The sequence below is a fragment of the Gavialis gangeticus genome, unplaced genomic scaffold, assembly GCF_001723915.1.
Source record: "Gavialis gangeticus isolate Ggan-Ray unplaced genomic scaffold, GavGan_comp1, whole genome shotgun sequence".
NCBI lineage: Eukaryota > Metazoa > Chordata > Crocodylia > Gavialidae > Gavialis > Gavialis gangeticus.
The window spans coordinates 149,989,040-150,006,331 of NW_017729022.1; the positions used below are offsets into that span (position 1 = coordinate 149,989,040).

At 41.7% G+C, this 17,292-nt stretch overlaps 1 long non-coding RNA gene across 1 annotated transcript in view; it reads right to left on the reverse strand.

Moving 5' to 3' along the window:
• Positions 1–1,412: 1,412 nt before the first annotated feature.
• Positions 1,413–17,292, reverse strand: part of LOC109296765 — a 32,713-nt gene continuing 16,833 nt past the window's right edge. The window contains exon 2 of the long non-coding RNA XR_002097047.1: positions 1,413–1,834. This is a non-coding gene — a long non-coding RNA (uncharacterized LOC109296765). The remainder of the gene's footprint in view (positions 1,835–17,292) is intronic.

Genomic DNA, 17,292 nt, shown 5'->3' on the forward strand with positions numbered 1-17,292 from the left:
TCAAGAGAGATGCTTTTACAATAGATTCTAACCTTATTTGGAGCTCCTCCCCAACCATCATTTGTTATTCCTATTCAGAAGTGTAGGACGAAGTTATCCCTAAAGGCTGGTTCACTATAGAAGTTTATTGCAAACATTCTTTTGCAGAAATTCATACTGATAAGAGAAGAGCAACTTTTCGGAAAAGCTCCATCTTACTCAGCATGCATATTCTATACAGTAGGAAGGTGGCAACAAAGAGTTGATTTGCCAGCTGTTGGCAAACCAACATATATACATTACCTGTCATCCAAAAGAGCCACCCTCCACAGTGATTTGCTTAAAGCATGGTTCTTGACTATGTCGGAGCAACTTCAATGTCGCACAACAGCACTGCCCTGCAGAGCCAGCATAGCTAAGAGTAATAGTGGGTAGGGACCTACTGAATTCAGGGCAACTGCCTCCTGATTTTGCAGTCCCAGCACAGCATCAGGTGGCATTTTTGTAGTGGAGCACAGCAGCTCCCACCACACCTCTGGCTAAGGGGCACCAGAAGTCCCACCCCTCCCCAGAGATTGAAAGATGGCCCCAAACTTGTTAACGTGGCAGCTTCCCCAGGCTTGATCAGGGAATTAAGCCCACAGAACCCATTAGTTGCCATGTTATTAAACAGCCTAGGCCATGGTTAGTGGCATCTGCAGGTTTGATCAAGCCCAGGGAAGCCATTAAACACATCTTAGACTGCTTAATAACACAGCAATTAAAGGCTTTCCTGGGCTTGATCAGGGCATCAAGCTTGGGGAAGCCATTAATTGCTGCGTTATTGTTAAGCAGTCTAAGCACTTAATATGTAAAAGGCAATACTGTATTGAAATAAAGTAATGGACACCATGAAATGCAAGTAATACCAGCTTCATACACTTTGCCTATATATAGTTGGCATTATTTAATAAATACCAACTATAGACAGTTTATTAAATAATACCATCTAAATAATTAATCAAATTCTAAACTGAAATATCTTATGAAAATAAAGCTGTACTACGCACAACATAAATTGTAGCTAATACCAACTATATACACTTTATTAAAGACCTCATAAAATGGAGTTTACTGAAACTGACTGCTAACCTTAAGACAGTTAGTTCAGGCTATATATTAAATGCAAGCATGCTGCACCCAGGCACAGTGGCCATATAGTCAGGGCAGCAAAGGGTGCCTAGGGAAGACTTTCGCAGGTGGTAGAAAAGACACCACCTATTTGCTATTATATGCAGCAGGATATTGTTCAACTAGCTCACACACACACATGCTAGTATACTTTCGCTTGAGAATACCTTCCCTCAAATCCAACAGTTGCCTTATCTCTGTCAAGCAGCTTTCAAAACCTATGAGCATGTTGTCTACTTCCTACACTTAGACTTCCTTTTTTTTTAAAACTTTCTTCTTGAACTCTCCACTGAGGCTTCTGTCTCCTCCACTTAGCCAAAACCACTCTCAGCGAGGTCACCAGCTGCATTTTCCTTGCTTGAACAAGCACTCTCTCAGTTAAACTGGAATGAGCACTTCCTATGTTTTACCACAACTTGTCTGAAGCAGGTTGTCAAGCAGATGAAGTGCAGGTGGAGAAAAACATAGGTCAGCGCTGTTAGAGGCAGCCGACACTGAGGTAAGAATGGAAGAAATACTATAGCTGCACTACCACCTTGCTGATTACATCCTGTAGTATCACCTTATCTTGCTCTCCTCCTGCCATATCCCACCTCCTAGAATCCTTCAAGATGTGTCCTCTGCCCCTCCTCTTCGCCTCTATGGGCTCTCTAGATGAACTCTTCTGCTTCCATTGTTTCAGATACTTGAGGAAAGAAATAAGAGTAAAATAAGTGACTAGAGATTAGTGGAAACCTGAGCAATAGTCTGCAAGAGTTTTACAGCCTTGTGTCACACACAAGATGGCTTTGCTGATGATATTATTCAGTAAATACACCAAGGGAGTTCTGTAAATTTGGACTGAACATTATAAGGACCCCCATTCAAGGAAGCATTTAAACATTGTGCTATACTCTGTCGCCCTTGAAGAAATCACTTACCTCTGTATTTTAGCTTTGAGCACGGCCTTAAATCAAGGAATTAACCACACACTTCAAATTAATGACTTAAGTGGTCTTTTGTATAGGGATACTGTCCTGAATCAGAGTTCAATACAATGTCTCAACAAATCTTATTGAATTAATTTAACTTTGGTTGCATGAGAACACCATCTGGGAGTCTAACCAAAAACCTGTTCAACGTCTATGAATAATTCTATTACTAATTAGCGGTCTATCCATTTCCATTTGGTTGTCTAGGCCATTAGACCCAATGACCTCAGAGATGACTAACCTGAAAGAGTCTTTTACCATTTTGTTGTCTATCACCTCAAGGGTAATTATAAACAGCAATGTAGCAGTTTGGGGGTGGGTGTTAGGATATGTATTTACTATCATTAATAATTTAGAAGGAAGAGGCAACCATCATATTAATGGATTTTGGGGAATAGTAGCTGAGTGATAATAATAATAAAGCAATGCCCAAGATGTTGTTGGGTGAAAGATTCATGTTGGGTGAATAGTTTATTCTAAACAGTGATTACAGACAGTCGTGCTAAAGAGGGAAACAAAAAGGCAAGATTAATTAAAGTTCATGAAGAAGAATGACAAAGCCAAAACAATGACAAGGAAAACTTTCTGTGATTTCCACTATATAAGACATCAATGACACGCTTTCTTTTCATAGCCAGGGCTGGCTATACATCTCTTCTGTAGTGCTGAAGGCTCCAAATTGCCATCTGACTTATTTCCACCAGAACATGCAAATGCCATAGGACACATCTTATTAAATACATAGTTGACTGACTTTGTCTAATACAATTGATACATGGTGCCTCAAGTTGTCTGTTTACAATTCATGTCATATAACACCTGTTTATACAATTCTCTTCTACAGATCACAACACAGAGGTAAATAAATTTTTAATATAATTCCTTGGGCCAGTTTTTCAAAAATGAGTGCCAAAGCTGCAGACGGAAAATACGTGCACATGAGTGCAAACACCCAGGCTTGTGTACAATCACCTAATTTTGCATGGAAGTGTGCATTTTTCATAGATATTTTCAGTGTTCATGCTTGACTACAGATTGGCCATACATTACCTGTTTGTGTCCACAGATACAAAATTTTGAAAAATAGGGGTCTTTTTTACAGTTGCAATAGGAATGAGAAATGCAGACATTAGCAACTGTTCATGTCCCTGTAAGGCAAATGACAACAACACACCCTCATCAGTCATGAGCAAGAAAATGTGGCTGACAAGGTCCTAATGTTGCCTCATCTGGTGTCTACAGTCTAGATGGTATGCTTCTCTCCTATTATTATTATTATACAGAGGATTAAGCTTCTCTGCACCCCACCTTTCCCTTGCACCATCATATTATATATTACAGCGTGAGTCTTCAACAGAGCACAATCACTGTGCTTTATTTACCTCTTTTCCTCTGCCTTAAAAGCAACTGGGCAGAGATGAGCAGTGAAGATGTGAAGTGGGCTCTGGCCTCCCAGTACATCAACCAGCTGGGAGGAGCCAGCCTAAAATAAAGTATGCCACGCATTGGGTTCATGGTACTTTCTGCTTCCCAGGAGCAAGAAGGAAGCAGCGAAGGAGCTTTGCCTCTGACTGATATTTCTTTTTCAGGGCATTGCCTAGGGCAGTCTAGGTATCTGCTGCCCTATATGCAGGACTGACCTGTGCAGCACAGTCTAGCCCTTTGACACTGATAGATAAAGGGTCTACCTTGAAGCAGCTTGGGTATTCAGTACTATATGGTGTTTTCAGGTATATACAACTCCACACAAAATAAAAGTTTAGAAGGTGGATTTTGGCTACAAACTTCAGGACTACAAGGCAAAAACAAAGGCCTGTGATCCTCCTTAAACAAATGCAGCTTGAGAGAGACACAGAGAGAGAGACACACACACAAAGACAGAGAGAGAAAGAGAGATGTTTCTTATCCAAGAGAAATAGTAAACTTCCAGAATGTTTCAGTTCCAGGTACATAGACATATGTAGCACAGAGATATGTAAAGCCCAAATAAATATTTGTCACTCTCACACCAGCTGGCACACAGTGGGAGTGCAAATCCTTCCATTACAGATCTCCCATGTTTCCCTCTCCTCCCAAAAGCAAAGCACTCTGGCCATAACAAGCCATCTTTTAAAGCATACTGTGTGATGCATGCTCATTTGAGGCCATTTTGGCCATACGTGAATGCTAGCTCTTCAGGTCTTTTTCAGTCTTTATGCCATGATGGCTTCAGATATTAAAGTAAATAATATTCTAAACAACTTCCATACAATACGTTGATGCATAGGCCCTTACAGTTTGATCTGGCCAAGTTATACTCCACACAAGGCCTGAGGTGTGATGGGCAAAGCTAGCTTTATGCACCTTTGGATCTTGACAGGTGTTAATTTAATTGTGTGATGGGGATTGAACTAGTTTTAACCTGGATCCAGAAAATTGTGCATCCTGCCATGCCATACATGCATGGCAGTATGTGTAATTCTGGGCATCTGGGATAAAATGCGTCAGATCCTAACTGTGCAACAGGTAGGTAGGAACCTGGCATTGGGGCCTCAGTCCCCACTGCTGGGCTCCCCACCCACCAGGATATTCAGAGGGTGCTATGGGAAGCAAGATATCTGGGACTGGTCCCTGTTTCTCATAATGTTCTTTCAACTTGCCCCATCAGCTGATGGTCTCCCTAACACCTACAGCTCCCCCATCCCCAGCTGCCAGAACCATGGACCTGGAGCACAGACAGCAGGGGTTGGGGAAGCTTCATATTGTCCCAGAGCAGGTGGTAAATTTAAAATCCCACCATGCAGGCAGTTTTTGGCTGCAAGGCAGGGTTTTTTTTTACCTTACTACCTGTTCAATCTAAGATATTTCATAGATTACAGAGACATTAGGGCTGGAAGGGACCTCAGAAGATCATCGAGTCCAGCCCCCCGCCCAAAGGGCAGGAAGTCAGCTGGGGTCATAGGATCCCAGCAACATAAGAATCCAAATTGCTCTTGAAGGTGCTCAATGTAGGTGCTTGAACCACTTCTGATGGCAGGCTGTTCCAGACCTTGGGGGCTCAGACAGCAAAGAAATTCTTCCTTATGTCCAGCCTGAAATGGTCTTGTAGTAGTTTATAACCGTTTGACCTCATCATCCCTTGGGGCGCTCTGGTGAACAAATGTTGCCCCAGATACTGGTGGTCACCCGTGATAAACTTATAGGTGGCCATCAGATCACCCCTGAGCCTGCACTTTTCCAGGATAAAGAACCCCATAGCTCTTAGCCTGTTGTCATAAGATCTGTTTTCCTGACCTCTGATCATGTGCATGGCTCTTCTCTGGACTCTCTCAAGCCTCTCCACATCCTTTTTGAATTGTGGAGCCCAAAACTGGACGCAGTACTCCAGCTGCGGCCTCACCAAGGCCGAGTACAAGGGGAGAATGACGTCCTGGAATTTGCTTAAGAAGCATCTATGGATGCAAGCCAGTGTTTTGGTAACTTTACTAGCCGCAGCATCACATTGCAGGCTCATGTTCATCTTGTGGTCAATGATGACCCCCAAGTCTCTTTCTTCCATAGTGCTAGCCAGTGTAGCACTGCCGAGCCTATAAGGATGCTGCAGGTTTTTCTTCCCAAGGTGGAGAACCTTTGCCCCAAAGTTTGGTGTCATCGGTGAACTTGGCCAGTCTGCTCCTGACTCCAATGTCCACATCATTAATGAAGATGTTGAACTATATGAGTCCAAGGACAGAGCCTTGGGGTACCCCACTGGTCACAGGACACCATGATGAGTGACTGCCATCAATTACTATGGATGGGATCTGGGCACAAACATATTCTGCATACAATGGAACATATATTGTGGAACATTTTTGAGACTGGTTTCTCATTCTGTTGCAACAGGAATTGCCTGAAGGTGTGGCAGGGTTACTATTTATGAAGCAATTAACATGTTAATCATATCATAGGTGTAACATCTGCTAGGGCCCTTTGTCCCTCCTTACTTTGGGATGCTGGTTTGGCTCCAAGCTGAAGCTTGAGCAACTTCATGGTTCCTTTAAATTGTGCCTATGGCTGAGGTATGACGACCGTAGAGGTAGGGCTGTGTTTCAGTTTTGCTCCTTTTTTCCCAGGCACATACCCAACGCTGGGGCAGGATGGAGATGGTATAGAAGAGCTTTTACACTGGGTCACTGCCACCCAGGATCTGTGCTATGTTGGGGCAATCCTAAGGAATCAAGTTAAGACAGCTTCATGGAGCACTGGAGGATAGATAATGGGGCTATGGATCTAGGTCATAGATTTAACAAACTACACACCAGTTTATTTTAAAGTTGGAAAAAGTATGGAAGAGATTATAAGTTCTATGGCAATAGAACTAAGAGTTTTAGATCTCACAGGTCCACATGTCCACTTTCCCAGCAGTTTTCCTATGAAATATGACCCTTTCATACTCTTCATTGTCAGGGTGTAACTGTGCTCTCAGCTATTCTGGAGTAAACCCAATGAGCTTCACTGGTAATGCCAGTGAAGTCAAAAAGCAAAAATTAGCTGTTGGAGGCCATGCCCATTTCCTTTCTTTATTTTCAGTTACACAAGCACATGTAAAGTTTATTACTCAGCATTCTAATAAGTCTTTACACCCAATTCCTTGCTGGCATAGGTAAATACAAATCCATCAAATGAAGCATCCTGCTACATCCTGCAATGAGCCTTTCTTCTAGAATGAGAAATGTCTCCAAGACTGACTGCTGATAGAAACTAATATGGTCATTGTTCTATTCATAGAAGCAAGTTAGAGGTCTGCATGCAGGTCAATGGCAAGACAGGATTTTAGAAAATAAGTGTTTAAAATCCCTTGATTGTCATTGCACATGCTGCAAGGTGATCAACCAGATTCTGGAGTTTTCAAACTGATGTTTCAGACATTTTTATCATTGCATGGTTTAGCAGATACTTGTGGATATAGACACTCACTCACCCACACACACATCCACACCCACCCCTTAGTCCATCAGAAAGTTGTTTCAATTATTTCTAATTGGTAGATCACATTTGCTGACTATGCAAACTATAGCCTTGTAAATAAATATCCCAAGAAGAGATCCCATTTGTGTTCCCCAAATTGATGTTTTCCATGTTTCTACAGCTGACAGGATGTCAATTACTGCAAGTATTCAAATACTGAGTGTTTGTTTTAGGATTCAAATGGATGTTTTATTACATATTTCATTGCAGAAAGTATTGCACTGCCCTTGACAGCAGGTGCTTTTAAAGCCAAGCAGGATGCGGACTTCAATATCTAAGCCCTGCTTAATGCAAAAGAGAGGTCCTTTTTCCTCTTGGGTTGGAATGAATTAATTCTCCCTCTACTGCGTCATGGTGTATCTTGCCGTCTCCGAGTCAATGCAATTTAATTGCTATTGCTGTTTTAACAACTAGCTAAGGGTTTTCTATAATATCTATCACCAGTGTCTAGGCAAAGCTACTCATTTTAATAATCTTTTTAAAGAAAGTGCCAATTCCAAGAGACTCAGTGGAAAACGTAACAACAAAATTAAGCCAACATAAGTAGAATTATATGCAACTTGAGCCAAAGAAACTGTGAACCAAAGTTGTTAGGAAATACTTACTAGATGTACAATTGATAAGCTAAGAGGGAACTCATTTAAATGGAAGCTGTTAAGATGACCAATAAAAATATCTTTATGAGGTAGGGAATTAGTGTTCATTTTCTTGCAATTTGTCCATAGGGCATGTAAAAACTACCTAATGCCTCGGTATTAAAGCACTAGAGAAAATGGAAAAGTGTACTTGAATAATGAAAGAGTTTCCAGTCAGAAATCTAAAAGTCTTTTCTCATCACCTATCACACAGGATAACCATTTGTGCTGTTGCAACATCTATAGGACAAGAGCCTATTTCCTCACATCACCCATCAGCTGTATGCTATGATACTCATCATGCCTAACATTCACCTCTAGTCTATTACTAATTTCAGTTGATTTATTAGGGAGTCACCTTGGTTCCTTTCTTTGATTTCCATCATGTCTCTTATTTAGTGAAACTAAGACAAGAGAACAAGAAATATTATGTAGGGCAGCCTAAAGGGGCTAAATCTTGCCTCTGATAGTGCTCTCTCTCTGTTTGCTTGGCTGTTTATTTAAAGGTACAAATGACTGGGAAGGACCCATGAATTTTTCATGGTATAATTTTTATCATGGAAGGTAGCTTTCTATTGGCCTCTACATTTGCCTCGGCAACCATCCATAAAACTTACAGACTACAGGAAATGGTGGTAGTGATTTTATTAGTAGCACCTTTTGCTGTGTATGTATAACACCTTGGCCAGGTCTAGACACTGCACTGGAGACCACCAAGGCTAAAAGCCTGATCATAATCATGCTACCTGCACCCTCGTGTCCCCCTGGCTATCTACTTTCCTAATGCTGCCCTCTCCACTTGTGGTCATGCCTTAAGTGTCTGCAGGCTGGACCTTTAATAAGGGTACAAACAGAAGTACAGCTCCCAGCCTTAACTCAGAACATTTTTTGAAAGTGCTCTGAGTTACAACATTACTCCAGACCAAACAGAAGTTCACTGTTGGTTCCAAGGGGAAGGGGAATCTAGGTATGGGCTGGCAGCCTGCAGCCAGGTTCCAATAGCAATAGCCAGGCTCACTGCTTTCAGAATGGGAGTGGGGAAAGGTAGCAGACCGAGTTCATTCTTACGGAGTTCATTCTTAGGCATCCCGAGCTGGTGGTGAAGGTTGGGGTGGGTGAATTGGAGGCCCCCCCCCCACTTAGGACACCCGCCTCACCCTCCAGAAAGCCCCCCAGACTGGACTCCCTCTCTTCCCTTCCATTCTGAAAACAACAAGCTGGGAGCTCCGCAGACACAAGTTACAAAAAACACTACATTTTAAAACATCTTTATCTGATACCTTGTGCAATGAGGGGTCAGATTTTCACCCAGTTGGCCATTTTTGAAGCTGTTTTCATCCATGCACTTGTGTTTGGTCACAGCTATAAATTGCTTTCTGTGGCTAGATCAAATGAAAATTGTCCCTTCTGCCTGCACCCTAACTGCTGGGCATTCTGCTTACTACCACAAGGAGTCCCCACTCAGCTGGCTTTGCTAAGATTATACTAGGAAGTATTAAAGCTTAGATCCTTCAAATACCTGCCTATGCAGCAAGAGGGAGCCTTTAAATTTATAAGTCTCAAGCTCAATACCTTTGTCATGCAAAGGTCACGAGCACTGGAGGTCCTTCATAAATATAAATCAATAACAACAATTTAAAACATATACAAAAAAACTACGGGGGAAACAACATTTTAATAAGAATTTTTGAACACCTAGAACATGCTATGTACTTGGCAAAAGACATAAAGGCACAATTAGTCACCCCTAAGAAAGTATGGGCTAAATCCATCAAGTGAGGGACATGCAGAGTTGAATGAGAGGAGGAGGACAAGGGTGACAGTAAGATCACCTAATTACTCAGTAAAGCCTGAATCCTAAGTGTTTCCATAAGGAAGGGCCCTTGCATCTATTCAGAATCCCATTGCCTTTCTCATTTCCTGTCTGCGATGCATGCTAGCTTTAGCAGGCGTAGGGCACAGGTCTAGAAATCTGTCTGTGCAGAACAACTTGCCGAATCAGGGCTAAAAGCATGCATTACCTTGTATCTTGATGTTCCTATTAGCTTTTTTGGGCGGCAAGGAGAAAGAATGGTCTGTCTTATTTCTCCTCCCCTGGATTTTGGGCATCTGGCAATTACATGTGCAAGCACAATCACTTGAGCCCCAATCCTGCAGTTAAAACCACATGGGCTAAGCTCCACTTAGGTTAGCAGCATTGTCAGCCCCCTTCCACCCAATTCTATGGTCAAGCACCTACTTGCAGCCTTGGCATCTTGCTCTTAACAATAGATTTGCATAGTACCTGACGAAGCAGGCAGTCCATGAAAGCTCATACCTTTCTGAACCAGTTGGTCTCAAAGGCCCTGCCTCACAATAGCATTTGAAAGCAAGAAAGTACTTTCCCTTTCACAAATAAGTGGAAACAAAGCAACTGTTCAAGGCTTTAGTACATCAGAAACATTCTAAATAGGAAATATTGCTGCAGCAACAAAACCATAAAAAATCATAAATCTCAGTATAATCTATCAAAATAATCAGGCATAGATGCATCCTGTGCAAATGCCATTTCCCTTAGAGGCAAAAAGGATGTATTAACAATGAGCAATTTTTGTTTTTTCCCCAGAGGGAGAAAGAGAATGTGGGAAAGAGTTAAGGATTAATTTTGCCTGATTATTGCTGACCCTCCATTAGTAGCCACTGAAAGTGAAATGGCTTGTAATGGGATCTTGTGGTTTCTATCGCTCTAGTAAAGCTATTTTATGAGGTCACAGCTTTATGGCTTTGATGAGTAACACATCATGAAAAAAAGATTTGAAAATAGCCCATTCGATTGGTAGAGTTGTTTTATAGGTTAGGAGTCTCTAGGGGCTGCCATGCTGGATTAATACTGCACAAAGGTCAGCAATGGAGCCTCTGTTATGCTCAGAGGGCCAATATTCAGAATCTGGGCATACTAGCTGGTTTAGGAATTGGGACTACAGCTCAATAGGGCAAGGACTGCAAGTGGTACCACAATCCACAGGAAGGAAGAAGAGAAACAAAGGGAAGTTGTACCTTAATGTATCCTGGGATTTGTTCACAAGTGAGCCAGTCAGAGAGCAGAGCAGCCACAGTGAAAAAATACAAACACAAACCAACGAGGAAAAATAACCCCGCTGATCAGAACCGCAAGATGTATAAATGGCTTTGGGAAAGCAACATAATGTTGAGCTACTCACCATTGCATAAATTAAGCAGAATAGACACAGTTAAAAAATGTTGCTGCATCCTATCTGATATGTAGCTGTTATTTTCTAAGTAGAGAGGGAAAATGTATCATATAACTTTGTCAGGCAGCAGTTAACAAGCATTGACTTTTTAATGGGGACCACTGCACAATTACACAAAGGGACATACAATATGAGGTATAGACAACAATAATGAGGTGGTGGAAGTCTACCTCAGCTGTTATTTATAAAGCCCTGGGTCCTCTACTGGGACTAGATCCTGTTCCAATTGAAGTCAATATGTAACAGCCATTGATTCTGGCAGTAGAGGATGAAAACTATAGGCACAGTGCCACTCGATGAAACAAAGCCATCAACAGTAGAATTAATAGAACTATTAATCACTAATAAAGCATGACATAAATTTAATCTGGCTTTAGCTATTCAGCATGCTAAATGGGCCTGTATTTTCTCGTAATAAATTTGCATTTGTAAATATTCATACTAATATATTAACTAATTCATTAGTAGATTGACATTTTCAGATTATGGGCTGTTTTGAATTTATTTGCTATTTACACTGTTCAATATTTATGCTGTGCAGTCCCATAATATCTTCTCTGCTTCCTGATCTGATGACTGAAACTTAAACAGGACACGAACAAACAACACGTATTGGATAATATATTTTTACTACGAATTTCAGGAAACTGTTATGTACTCTTTGTAGAGCTGGGTGAGGTTTTTCAAATAAAACGTTATTTTTATTTCCTTTTTCCTTGCTTTTCATTTCCTCCCTCCAAAAATATTTTTAAAAAATGTCATTTGACTTCAGTCAGGCTTTAACACATGCTTAAAGTTAAGTGCTTTCATAAGGACCCAATCCTTACAGATTGAAGTCAAAATTTCTGCTGGCTTCAGTGAGAACAGGATAAAATATTTTACTAAACTAGTAAGTACTATGCTGAACCAGGATTCGCTCTTTGCATTTTAAGTCACTGAAAGCTTTGTCAGTCATATTAAGTGAGTACTAGATTAGGCAGTGCCTAAATTGGCAGGGAAATAAATTCATATGAATAAGAAGTATTTGAACCATTGGGCTACTCTAACACTGTCCTTGAAATGGTGCATATGCAGTCTCTCTGTGTCATCAATACCAAATATGTTCTGTTTCCAAATCAAAAAATACATTTTTCTCCTAAAGTGCCTAGAAACTCAGCCAGGGATCTGACAATTAAGCTGTTTTGATTCTGTAGCTTTAATTTAGCTAATTGCTATTACCTGGAATCAAGAGAACTGTTTGTAGCAAACAATTCATGCACAGCACTTCCTTCTTTCTCTGTTCACAGTACCACCTAGGATAAGATCATGATTAGCACAAGTTGTGTCTTTGATCCAAATTAGTACCTGACTCTTTCATGCAGTCATGTTTGCCCGTGTGAGCCCCTCACTGAATCAAGTTCTAAGCTCACAGCATTTACTGTGAGAGCTATTGTCTCTGGGTACCATCCCAGGAGGTCCCATGTTACGTTTGTTCCCCAATTAAACGATTCAACTCTTAAAAGGAGAATTCTGTCCCAAGTAGGCACACTAATGCTTTCAGGATATTTTCTAATTGCTATTTAAACTTCAACATTCTATTAAAAGCTCAATAACCATTTTAATCACTTACTTGAGTATCTGGGAAAAGCATGTAGAACATGAGCACAAATACTTTTGATTCAGCAGAACACTTCAAACTTGCTTAATTTTAAACATATACTTAAGGCCATCCATACTGAGAAAAACACTCAAGTAGATGCTTAGATCTCTTGCTAAATCAAGACCTAACACTGTTAGAGTTCATGCAATATTAATGACTGCAAACATGATTTTGCTGCGTCCGTCCATCTTGAACGATGAGTGAAGCTGTGTGGGTTCTGCTACATGACTCAAACTTCTGAAAGCAAGCAAGCAAGAAAGCAAGCAACTGACATTTATTATGGAATAAATACTCGTATGTTGAGTAAGAAGGTACATTTTTTACATTTACTTATCTGACAGTAACAACATTTTAAAAGCCTCTTAGGAGCCATGTTATCAACTGTCATGATTTAATTGCAAAGCTAGCAATATTTGGTGTTTTTCTTAGAGGCCCACCTCCTAGAGCCAGGTAGTTAGTAACTAGTTGCATCTGATTCCCAGTTTTCACTTAAAAGGAAAAGTATGTTTCCAAGCTCTCATGTTGGAGGGAAAGGCCTGAAAATGTGAAAATACTGGAAGACAAATGAAAAGGCCCCAACGTTAACGAAGAATAAATCTAATTATTTTTAAACAATCTTGCGATTTGGGGGGAGCTGACTTGTAATTAATTGGTGAGTGCCAGAGATTGTCGTTTTTAGCACCACTGCCATTCTTGTTGTTTGAGAACAGGAATTTTACCTCTCCAAGAGAGTCATTTCAGTTTGCGGCTGGCTGAGAAATAAGTAATATCTACTCCCTAGTGTTGAAAACCTTCACAGGAGCATTGAAAGTTTCTGAGCACCAGAGAGGTCCCTTCTAGCTTTTCTTCTCTACGGTTCTATGAAAGCTGTGGACAAAATGAAGGTGCTCATTGACAGAAATGTATTGGCCTAGACTTAGGGATGGAAAAAGAGATGTGCCGTCCGAAAGGCAGTGGCAAGACCAGTGCTTACCCAACTAGGGGACATGGCACTTCATGAGTCCTATGGGAGTTCAGCCTTGCACCAGAGGTGAGGCTTGCACCAGAGGTGAGGGTTAGCACAAGCTTGTATGCAGGGTCACAAACTCAGACACATTCTAAGCAGCTGGCATCAGGATATGTCTTGTCCAGAGAATAAGAATCTATGCAGAAATTATAAATCAATCACATTTTTTAATTTTTAAAGAAAAAAAGGTTTTAAAGAGAATTTAAAGAGAAATACTAAAGTCTTTTAAAAATGTTTTAATGTGATTTAAAGTGACTCTTGTATGAAAACCCAGCAGCATCCAGGGATTTTGGATGCATGAGTTGAGACACTTTCCTGGGGCATTAAGTTCAGAGGCTGGGTGCTCGACACTTTGACAATCATATCGTTTTGAAGGTATCTCAAGTTGGGCACCCAAGACTTGGGGCTCCTAAAAAAGCATAATTTTCTCTGAAAAAAATCACAGACCTTCATTTCTGTGTTGAAACCACAACTTTTGTGTTGACAGTTAGAACCTTGATGCTCCATTTACACATGTTCTTACATTTTATATATAAAGGGATGGAAGAAGATTGCTTATGCTGTGCCAATACTGGGGCATTTGCACAGTCATTTTTAAAACGTCTTCCACTGAGAAAAAGTTCAAGGGTCAAGAAAGAGAAAGAAACTGGCACCCACTTAGCTCAGGTTCTCAGGCCCTGAGCCAACTATGCCTAAACTTGATGAGTTCTTGTGTGCATGTGGGAATAAAAGATGCTAAATGCATTGTTGACCAATAGAGTTTCAAGAAGAAGCGGATCTGTGGTACCCTCTACCAGCTGGAACTGACTGATGCATGTGGTGAGTAGTAGAGATGAAAAGGTAAAAGTGTAACATATAAAAATGAGAGAGTGAACAAAGAAATAGAAGAGTGATACTTATCACCAGAGACAAGGGGCACAACATACAGGAAATACAGACTGGGAGGGATTTTTCAGTTGTTGTATTAAAGAAGTCCACTAAAAACCAACACAGATGGTATTGATTTTTCCCTCTGACCTTCCTTATCCTGCTCAAAGATCAGCCATTAGGAGTTATAATGTGTTTTCATACATATGTGAAATAAGTGGTAATTTCTATGTATTTGAAACAATATGTACAAGGTGCACATTTAAGATCTGTTCTAAAACTATTGAAGTTGGTGGCATCTGTGGATTTTGGACCAAGCCATTGATAAGCTATATTATTTGAGAACTAAAAATGCCTAAGCATTTCTTATTTGGAAATATCTGAGTCAAGTTACCTAGAACGTGACAACTTGGGATTCTAATCCTCTCGCCACGTAAAAGCCCCCAATGAAACAACATTGATTTCCCATTCCCTTAGTCGTTTAGAATTTTTATGTCAGAAAGGGAAGCAGTAAAAGCATTTCCATGATAACCATAAAAATCACTGGAAAGAAAATAAAGTTTTCAGTTTCATTACTTCTTTTTGTGGGTAATCAATTACAAACAAAGAACAGGGCAGGTTCAATTAAGTGACTAAATAAAAACCAATTAAAAGCCACAGGGGATCTCTATTTTTTCTTATGTTAACATTTGGGCCAACTCCAGGCTTCACTGACTTCTTTGTACTGTCTGATGTTGCTTCATTTCTTTGACCCAGGATGCCTGCACTAACTGATCATAATTAGGAAAATGGGTTTAGAGAAAAAAAACATCTAGTCAGGCTAGATTACCCTGAATCTAGTATTTTTCAGCCTTAAGAAATATCTTGAGCTACCGGCAAACACTTTTGGCAAAAACCAAAGGGTAAACAACACTTTTGGAAAAGAAAGAGCCGGATCTTCAGCAGGTGGGAATTAGTGCAGCTCCCTGGAAACATGGGTCATGAACTTACAACATCCTGAGTATTTGGCCTTAATGTGAAAAAGCATGGTTTTAAGCACATGACTAATCCTTCCATTGACTTCAATTCAGCATGTATTTAAGCACGTCTTTGGATTAGGTCATTAGTGCTTCGTATTTTGCGGGACCGAGCCTTGGCATTGCAGAGAGAGTCTCTTTAAAAAGAGAATCTTAAAAAATTTGGGCTGTTCCACATTTTTGGCTCCTATTTTAGTGACGAACATTACCTACCTGTATCTCAAACAATTGGGCTGTACTTTCATGCAGATGTAAAGGAGATGGCTGGAAGCACAAGCCGTACATGTACCTGAACTGAAAATGGGAGAGCAAATTGCACTGACTGGCAAGGCAATAAGGCTTCAGCCAGCTGATGAAAATACAGCTCGTGGATCTGTGTGTACAGCAAGCTGAACCACAGCCCAGTCTGATTGTACACACACACACGCACATACACACACTTATATTAGAGAATGTACTGTAAGAATCATTAGGTGAAAACCTGGCACCACTGAAGTTAAAGGCCAAACTCCCCTTCATTTAAGCAATCCAGGATTGACTTCTTTCTCATTATAAGTGCTGTTTCTGCATTTAGCGTAAATTCTCAGATGGAGCAGTGTGCCATTTGAAGGCAACACCTGAAGATGGCAGAAAGGTAAAGAAGTGCTCGATTTGTTGTGTCTTCCTTGTACTGTCCCTTTAAGGCCCAAACCCTCACGTTCAGCACTGCAGGGTTCAGTTGTTTTGTAACAGTTTTGCAGCACTGGGGACTCCATGTTCTCTGCCATGAGGAGCCGGAGGCCTTCTTGGTGTCTCTGTCTCTCTGCCCAGGACTGGACTGGGTCAGGTCAGAGGTAGAGCAAGTATAAGTTCTGCATACATAGAGTGAGGGCAATTGTTAAGATCCGCCCTGGATATGATTCCAGAGAGTTATAATAATAAATAACTCTTAGTTCAACACAGGAGTGTCCAGAGTGTTGTTGCTGAACTCACAAGATAACAGATTCACACTCCCCAGGTGCGTCCAGGCAGTCTGAGATGCCACAAGAGGCACACTGGGAACAAAAAAATGTTCGTCGCGCTGCATATTTCCCCTGCCTGGATCTTGTACAGCCCACAGCTGCTCCCCTCCCTCAGTGGCCATCAGGGTGCTCAGGGCCCTCCTGGCACAGCTTCCCCAGCAGCACAGGGCAGTGCAGCTCGGCCCCGGCTGCCTGGCATCCAGTGCTGCCTGTGCAAAATCGTGCAGGCCCAGCTGGGCTCAGCATGGAGCTGTACATCTTTGGGCACGGGGTGGGGGAGGGGAGGCCACAGGCTATGCGGGGGGGGGGGAGCATGTGGGCCCTGCGGGGTTGCATGAGGGCAGGGGTATGGAGGGGGCATGCTCTGCGGGGGGGGGCTGTGGCCCTGTAGGCAGAGCCATAGCCTTGCAGGGGGGATAGTCCATGTGCTGTGGGCAGGGGGCTGTGCCCTGTGGGGCGGGCAGGGGACCCAGCTCTCCTGAGTACCCCTCCACACAGTGCTCCCATACCTACAGTCCCCCTACAATCCTCCCACACCTACCCACACACCCACTCACATCCCCCTATACCCCTTCCCACCCCCTTCCTGCAAAGCCCACATCTCCCATCACACATCCAGTGTGTCTAGCTGCCCAACAGGATGAGACCTGCCGGCAGGAGCTGTGGCTGCAGGACAGCTGTCCCCACATCCTGGTTAGGGAAGGGGTCAGGGGGAGCTCTAACTGTTCTTTGGTAAGAAAACCGAAGGCAAACAGTAAACATATAGGT